Here is a 9,611-nt window from a genome sequence, read left to right as displayed (position 1 = left end):
CTTTCCAGCCCTCTGTCAAACAGGTCACGTAGGTTATAATTTGGTATTTTTATTTATTCAGTGAATATGGACTGAACACCTACAACATGCCAGGATTTGGAGGGTCTCTAGCAGAGAATTCAGAAATCTTCTTCCGGTTGGAGAAAGGGATGGAGAAAGCCTGGAAACAGGAGAAAAGCACGATTCCTGGAGGCACGGGGAGGCTGTGGAGAGAGCAGGGCATTCGCACGGACTCCCTCGGCCAGAGAAAACGTCTAGTAAGGGACCAGACACAATGCAGGTTCTGTCTCAAATATTTGAATCTATTCCATCTGCACCATTTGGCTGGCGGGAAGTCTCTGCTCTCTGTGGATTTACTAACGGGAGACACAAACCTCTGACATAATGAAGTGGCAGGAGGCATGCTTTACTCCAGCTTCCCTTGAAGGCAGAGAACAGTGGCCAAAGTTTCTTCTGTTAATCCCAGGGTGCACATTTACGTGTGGTTGAGCAGGCTGGTATGCAATCGTCTGTTAAATCCAATAGGCTTTAGCTCCGTAAGACAGAGAAAATTAACCATTGATATTTTCAAACAATAAAAAAAGGAGGCTTAGCAGCAGAGTTTGGACACTGGTCCCTTTCTTAGAATGAGACAGTCTGATCTCTTAGAGGAGATGCTGTGCTGGGAGTGTTCTCTCGCCCTGGTCTGCTCCATCCTTGCACAGTTCTGACAACGACTCAAATAAGCTACAAGCTGAAATCAGTTCCCTTGAGCATATTTAGCTACCAGTGAATCTGTGGGAAACTCCACATTTTAGAAGGTTAAATCAGACAATAATGCAGAAAGTTTTCTCTTAAGGAGCTGCAATGTAATTACTGCTCTGGAGAAAATTTTCATGTAGCCCAAAGATAATTAGCTACAAAACCGAAATTAGATGCAGTACTCGCTAAAGCGACTTGCTACAACTTAGAAAAAAAGATTTCTCAGCAAAGCCCACAACACTGTAATGAAAAAAACCGTCTACCAAGCCTTGCCTGATTGACTTGGTCAAATGGTATATAAATTAAATCCATCTGAAGAATCTGATCTCCAAATGGGATTTTCATTTCCATAAGACTGCAGTTGAAAAATGTATGTGAAGTAAGAAAGTAAGAGTAAAATCATTTCCCCCCACGGCTGGTGAACTTGGCAGCCCACGTGGAAAATGAGCCAGCTCTTCCCCTGCTGAACAAATCCATTCAAAATGATTTCATAGTTTTCCTTCCTTACCCTTTGGAATGTGGAAGCCATTTTCCAGTGGGAATGAAAAAAAAAAAATCTGAATTTAACCCTTTGAGAGAAGATATTTATTGTCTTTTAAAAAATTTCTCCAAGGATATGTAGAATAATGCAATGGGTTTTGTTTTTTTATTTTAAGCACAAATGCTGTAGGCAGAAAGTTGATTCAACTTTATTTAATTAACACCCAAGGGAAATAGTGGTGCCTAATATAATGCAAAGTTCTGTAATTGAACTAATGTGATTTTTCAGCCACCTGCCAGGGAGATACCAATGCAGGTAGATTAAATGTTGCAGATTTTTTTTTTTTTGCTTTGGTGTTGCAAAATTAAATAAGCTAATTAAAAATCACCAGTTGAAGATTGCTAGCTTTTGTAGTCAAGCTGGATTCTTTCTGGAGTGTCTTTCTTCCCTTGTCTAATTTATCCTGTATCCTAAGCTAAACTCTATTCCAGGTCGAAAAGATAAATATATATTTGTTTATATATGCATAAAATATATCTCCCAGAAGAGAAATGCAAAAAAAAAAAAAAACCTTTAAAATGTTTGCATATTTTATATTTTCTTTTTTTGTATTGATCAAGTCAATTGGGGACCCACAAAATGGGACCCACAAAATGGAGGCAGCCCCAGTGGCCTGGCTCATGTCACAAATCTAAACCTAAATCAGCCTGCATTTACGGGAAACACTTGTCAAGAAACTGAATAAAACCAACCACAGTCCTCTCAGTCAGCTTTCACTAGCTTACCTTCTAGGAAACAGGACCTGCTGGCCTTCTGAGGAAATCCCCCACCTCCTGGCCGGTCATGCCCTGTTTCCACGGTGCCTCTTCTAACGCTCTGAAGAACTTGCTCTGGCCCCAGAATCCTTGGGAAGAATGCTCCACTGCTCCTGAGACACTATACTCCCCCATGGATTGTTTTGTCTTGAATAAAGGACATGAAACTAGTTGCTAAATTGTTTTAGTTTTGTGATTTGACAATATAGGTAATTCACTCACATTAATCCAAACTGAGAAAGGGTCTGTCCATTCTTACCCACCCAGCTGCCCAATTCTCCTTTCCAAAACAGCTAATATTGTAAGTTTGTTTTGATTTTGTTTTTGTTGTCACAAGGAGTGTAATTCTTTTTTAAAAATTAATTAAATTAACTTAATTAATTTTTGAATGGAGGTACTGGGAATTGAACCCGGGACCTCATGCATGCTAAGCTATATATACCACCGAGCTATACCTACCTCCCCAGGAGTCTAATTCTTTCTGAGACATTTTATGGATATTTAAGTAACTACATATAAGTATTCTCTAAATCCCAGTATTTACTTTTATACAAAGGGTGGCATAGCAAAATATTAATCTGTGCCTTACTTTTTCTTAACTCAAAAAATACATTTGACAAATAAATGGACATCCGTCCACCTCCAAGAAAAAAATGAGTTAAAACTCCTGGTAGATAACATAGGAGAAAACCTAGATAACCTTGGCTATGGTGGATGTCTTTTTAAATACAACACCAGAAGCACAGTCTATAAAAGAAATAATTGATGAGCTATTTTTCATTAAAATTGAAAACTTCTGCTCATGAAAGACCCTGCAAGAAGAATGAAAAGACAAGCCGCAGACTGGGAGAAAATATTTGCAAAAGACATAGTTGATAAAGGGCTGTTATCTAAAATATGTAAAGAACTCTTAAAATTCAACAATGAGTGAGTATAATAAAAATATATTTGGTATTTGCCCCCAGGTCCTGACACAGAGCTGCTAAAACCCTTGGAGTTTTCTGAGTAATAGAACTGTTTTTGTTATTCATAACCAGCCCTTTCCACCACCTCTGAGTTTATGCTAATGAGGTGACTCAGAGTGGGGTCCTTAGACAACCTAGACCTACTGAATAGGAGGTGTGAGGGGAAGGGAGGCTGGAGACTGAGCTCTCCAAAAGCCCTCGACAAAGAGATTGGGAAAGTTGGTGAACCCATTGAAGTTCGAGGAGGTTGGTGTATACAGAGTGGGTGTGGAAGTTTCTTGACTCCTCCCACCCCCGTACCTTGCCCTATGAAAATTCCCATTTGACTGTTCCTGAGTTGTATCTTTTATAACAATAGCTAAATATAATTAGAAGTGTTTTCTTGGGTTTTATGAGACATTCTGGCAAATTATTGAACATTGAGGGTGGTTCATGAGAACCCCTGAATTTGTAGTTGGTCAGGCAAAAGTGTAGGTGGCCTAGGTACCTCATTTGCAGCTGGCATCTGAAGTGGGTCAGTCTTTTGAGCCTGAGCCTTTTAACTTGTGGGATCTGATGCTAACTCTAGAGAGATGGTGTCAGACTTACATGAATTGTTGGACAGCCTGTTGGCGTCAGAGAATTGGAGAATCGACTGATGCTGGAAAAGATACCGTATGTTTGGGGAAAAGACACCATATATTTGGTGTCTGAGGGGGAAAAAAACCTCACAATAAGAAAATGAACAACCCGATTAAAAATGCACTAAAGACTTGAAAAGGCACCTCACCAGAGAAGATACACAGATGGCAAGTAAGTATATGAAAAGATGCTCAACATTATATATCATTAAGGAATTACAAATTAAAACAACAGTATGATATCACTACACACCTATGAGAATGGTGAAAATCCAAAACATTGATAATATCAAACGCTGAGGAGGACATGGGACCACTGGAACTCTCATTCATTGCTGGTGGGAATGCAAATGGTAGAGCCACTTTGAAGAGTGATTTATTTATTTAGTGTTTTTTTTTTTTGAAGGGGGTGGGGGAGGTAATTAGGTTTATTTATTTATTTATTTTTAGAGGAGGTACTGGGGATTGAACCTAGGACCTTGTGCGTGCTAAGCATGCGCTCTACCACTTCAGCTATACCCTCCCCCCAATTCGGACACTATCTCCCTGGAGTTGACGTCAGATCCCACAGGTTAAAGGGCTCAGTCCCACAAGACTGCTTCCACCTCAGACACCAATGGCAAGTTCAGGCCACACTTCCTTGTGACTGAAGAGCTATAAATGGGGGGTTCCCACAACCATCTCCTCAGATTTGATAATAGGCTAGAGTGACTCACAGAGCTTGAGAAAGTGCTCGACTTACTGTTACTGGCTTATTATAAAAGATAGAATTCAGGAACAGCCAGTGGAAGAGATGCACAGGGCTAGGTATGGGGGAAGGGGCTCAGAGCCTCCATGACCTTTCTGGGCAGACGGGCCATTCTCCTTGCGCTGTGATGTGCCAATTAACCAGAGGTTCTCCAAACTCCATCACTGAGAGGATTTTAAGGAAGATGCATCACATAGGCACAACTGATTAAATCACTGGCCATTGGTGATTGGACTCAACCTACAGCCCTTCTCCCCTCTCCAGAGATTGGGGATGGGGCTGAAATTTCCAACCCTCTAATCACATGGTTTAGTCTTTCTGGTGAGCAGTCCCTACCCTGAAGCTATCCAGGAGCCTCCAGCCATCAGTCATCTCAATAGCATACAAAAGACACTCATCACTCCAGAGATTCCAAGGGTTTTAGGAGCTATATGCTGGGAATCAAGGGGAGAGACTAAATCTCTTTTTTTAGGATGGGGCAGGTTTTAAGTGGAAGGATGTGCTCAAGTTTCCATTTTTGAAAATGTCCCTGTGTAGGGTGGAAAATGGATTGGCAGGAGGACAAATAAAGTGAGTGTGGACAGTTGTTTGATCCAGGAGACAGAGGAAGAGATGAAGAGAAGAGAGCACACTTGAGGGATACAAAGTCACAACCGCAGCCCTGGGAGGTGGATGTCGGAGGAAGAGCAGGAAGGGGCGTGACAGGGATAGCTCCTTGGGGCCTGTCTGTGCAGCTGGCCCGAGGGCCATGCCAATCATGAGGTCAGAGCTGGAGGAGGACTAGGTTTAGAGTGAAAGTGTGTGAATTCAGTTTTTAGCACGTTATAGTAAAGGTGCTTTTGAGACATGCGCGTGGAGATGTCAGACAAGCAGCTGGAGAGATTCATGAGAGAATGATGTGCTTCCAGATATTTCTGTCTACAGCTAGTCAGGAGACCACCTGGGGACAAAGTACAAAGTAAGTGAGAAAAGCCGAAGGCTGAAGCCTGCACGGATTAGGTAGTTCATGAACTTCACCAAGTTACCTTCTCTTCCACTCATCATCTGGTTCCTAATAAGTACTGAGCCAATGTTTGACGAACAGCATCTTTTAATATTTTTATGATTATTTGGACCTCATTCTGGGCTGGTCATAAGAGCAAGTAAAACATGGTGGGTATACCCACCTCTCTTATTCCCTCTCAGTCACACATTGTTTAGGGACTGGAGAGGAGGCCATGCTGGGGATCATTTCTTTGGTGTCTGGTTGTAGCACAACAGAACAGAACGCTAACCACCATCCTATCACCAGACCTCACTGCCACTTCCTCGGAGAAATCCTTTCCTTGTCCCCCCCGCCCTATAGAAGAAAACTTCATCTTTGGCTCTCCCAGTATGGAGGGTATACGTCACCAGTGCATGACCCATCACTCCATTAAAGCATCAAGCATTTTCTTGTTTATGGGTCTGTCTCCCTACAAGACTGTGAGCTCTTTAAAAGCAGATATGTTGTCATAATTCAACATTGTATCTCTAGGACATTGCTTAGCTCAAAGTAGGAAGTGCTCCATACTTTTTTTTTAATCAACAAACTTAATTTTTTTAGTGCCATTTTAGGTGCACAACAAAATGGAGCAGAAAGTATCAAGTCCCCATGTACCTTCACCCCTACACGGGCATAGCTTCTTACACTGTCCAGCACCAGCGTGGTACATTTGATAGTCGATGAACCTACATTGACACATCATAATCCCCCAAAGGCCATAGTTTACAGTAGGTTCACTCTTGGTGTTGTACATTCTGTGCTTTGGACAAATATACAATGACATGTGTCCATCATTATAGTTCCACACAGAATAGTTTCCTGCCCTAAAAGTCCTCTGTGCTCTATTTCCTCCCCCCTCCTGACCCCCTCAACCACAGATTTTCTTTTTACTGTCACCTTTTCCAGAATGTCATATAAATGGAATCACACAGTATGTAGCCTTTTCAGAATGGCTTCTTTCACATAGTAATATGGTTTAAAGTTCGTCCGTGTCTTTAAAAAAATACATATTTATTTATTATTTTTTTAGGGAGGAGGTAATTAGGTTTGTTTGTTTATTAACTTATTTTTTAAGTGGAGATATTGGGGATTGAACCCAGGATCTTGCACATGCCAGGCAGGCACTCTAGCACTGAGCTATCCCCTCACCCCATGTCTTTTTATGGCTTGACATCTCATTTCTTCTTAGTGCTGAACAATATTCCATTGTGTGGCTGTACCACAATTTTTTTATCCACTCACCTCCTGAAGGACATCTTGGTTGCTTCCAAGTTTTAGCAATTATGAATAAAGCTGCTATAAACATGTATGCATTTTTGTGTGTGTGGACATAAATTTTCAGTTCATTTGGGTAAATTCCTAAGAGTGTGACTGCTGGATTGCATGGTAAGACTATGTTTAGTTTTGTAAGAAACTGCGAACTGTCTTCCAAAGTGGCTGTACCATTATGCATTTCCACCAGCAGCGAATGAGAGTTCCTGCTGCTCCACATCCTCACTTGCACCACTACACACCTATTCAAACAGCCAAAATACCTTAAAATTAAAAACATTTTTCTACCTAAATGGGTGGATGATATTTCTTGGTAAGGAGATGGTGAAGTATCTTAGGGCTAAGAATATCTAAGGGGCTTCCCTTGTAGGAACTTCTAAAACCTGGTAAAAATTGGATTAGAAATAAAGTGTAGATTTAATTTATTTAGCTCCAATTCATTTATAAAAAGTATTCTCTATTTTCTTATAGAAAGCATAACATTGGCATATTAATAAGAGCAAGAAAGAAGTAGTTACTGAGTGTACTTGCATGCTGATTAGGAGAGAAATCTAAATGAAGAAGTTAATTAAAAATTTAAAGGAACACTTCAGGACGTTTATTAATCTTCACTGATTAAAATAAATGACAATAATTTGTTGCTCTATATCATTTGGGAAGAAATAGGACATTAGGTTGTTAATGTTTGCCTATTTGTAAGATGAGCCCAAGTCATAAGTTATGTCTACCATGCTGTCCTTAGTCACTCGAAATGCCCTTTAATCTCCTCCTAAGAAACCTCCTATTCAATTACTTAAGAACACTTCAACTTCATAAATTGTGAGCTGTTTGGACAGGTTGATTCAATTAAGAGTATATGAAAAAAACCCATAGAACTATTGTCATAAAATTCTTTAACATTATGCAAAAGCTGCGTGATCTTTCGAGGCAAGGCTGAAACACAAACAGAGCTGTTTTCTTTCCACCGTGTGTTATTAAGTTTAATTGCTTCATTCTCGTGATTGCTTTTGCAAGAGAAGGAATCAATCAAGCTTTCACCAAAGGCGGATGCCACTGCATTATGTATGAGGCTGGCAAGGGAAAAGAGACCTGTGCTCTAGACTAGAAGGAAATCAGGGTCTGAAGCACTTACCAATGGGAGGCTCTTATGTGTCCAAGTCTCCTTTGTCAGGAGCACGCTGCCTTTGAACATGAACTTTGCTATTATTCACGTGATACGAGTTTCTCAAGTTTGTTTTTTAAGATCCAGTAAGCCCTTGAATGTGAAGAGGATGCTACTGCTATGCGAAATAAGAAAATAGAAAGAGACACACTTTCCCCAGGAGTGTTGAAAGGTGGTCTACGCTGCCTCCTTAAAATCCCTTGGGAATTTACATCTTTTTTTGGGGTGACAAAGCAGGATTAGGGGTGGTGATGATGGAAGAAAACATGCCTGTATTGGAATCTCCTGGTCCCCTGGGGGTAAGCTTTTGGTCTCCTTGGCACCAGAGTCCAACAAGCTGAGTGAGTTTAGATTGACTTAAGTACAATTATTTCACACTGAAAAGTTTTAAGTGAGATGCTAGGTGTAGAAAAATAACCCCCGTGTTTCTCCCCTCATTTCTAAATCTGTCTACACATTTCCTTGTTACAACAGGAAGTCGCCACTGGGAACTGCCGAACATTCACAGTGACTGATTGATTGGTTAGAGACAGACACGTAACATTCGCAGAGGTCTAAAGCCACGGTATAACCCACGTTACCCTCCAGCATGGTTCCAGAGCAATTTCTCATACGAAAAGCCTTCTCATCCAATCTGCCAGCAAGACTGGGCTTTATCAATGTGTAATTTGTTTGTCATCTTTGTGGGCAAGATTCAGCAGACAGGAGAAACAGCTGGCAAAGACAGGATATCTTAGATGGAGTCAAATCTCTGGAGGGAAAATAAAAGTCTGGTAGAGAGAACATCTTTTAATGGCCTTCTCTTTTAGGAAAATCACATCGTCTTCTGGTCTGACGGAGATTTGATTCTCTAATCATTATAGTTCTGCTGAACCTGGATACCATTCCCAAACAACTTAAAAGCCATGTTTCTATAAAAACTCGTCCTTTTCATTATACTGTATAGCAGAGGGAAATATACACAAGATCTTGCGGTAGCTCACAGAGAAAAAAATGTGACAATGAATATATATATGTTCATGTATAACTGAAAAACTGTGCTCTACACTGGAATTTGACACAACATTGTAAAGTGATTATAAATCAATAAAAAAAAAAGACAGGAAAAAAGAATGTCGTCTTTTTCTTACGTGTCTAGTTTCCCTTTTCTTAAGAATAATTTGTCTCTCAAGTGGTCGAACTTGGATCTGGACTTCCGAAACACACAACCCTTCTTTCACAGCCCTTAGTAGGATGGAGAGGAGGCAAACTGAACTAATATTTTTGAGAGCCTCCTTAGGGACAGATACAGGGCCAGGCGACTTGCCAACTTCCTTTATATACAGAAGAGGCAACTCTGGAAGAAGGAAGGATGTCTGAGGCGAGGCAGAGGGTTGGATAAACTATCAGCAGGGACCACAGTCTGGTTCATGCCACCATCCCCAGTACCTTGCTGAAGAAGTGATCCCTGGTACGAAGGGAGAAAGGGAGAGATCCTTGTCCAACTAGAGCAGGCAGGATACAAAAGCAATGAAGCCGTGGGTGTCCCCTCGGCTTGGGCAGTGCTACCAGAGTGTCCTCCTGTGCTCTGTGTCTCTTTTTTGTAATGTTCCTTTTTTTGGTGGGGGGAGGTAATTAAGGTTAATTAAGTTTATTTACTTATTTTTTAGTGGAAGCACTGGGGATTGAACCCAGGACCTCGTGCGTGCTAAGCACACACTCTACCCCTGAGCTACACCCTCCCTGCCGTGCTCTGGGTCTTATACAGCCTATACAGCACGCAGCACAGTGCTGGAAATATGGT

Source organism: Camelus dromedarius, chromosome 25 (genome assembly GCF_036321535.1).
Source record: "Camelus dromedarius isolate mCamDro1 chromosome 25, mCamDro1.pat, whole genome shotgun sequence".
In the NCBI taxonomy this organism is placed as follows: Eukaryota; Metazoa; Chordata; class Mammalia; order Artiodactyla; family Camelidae; genus Camelus; species Camelus dromedarius.
This window is presented reverse-complemented; position numbering follows the sequence as displayed.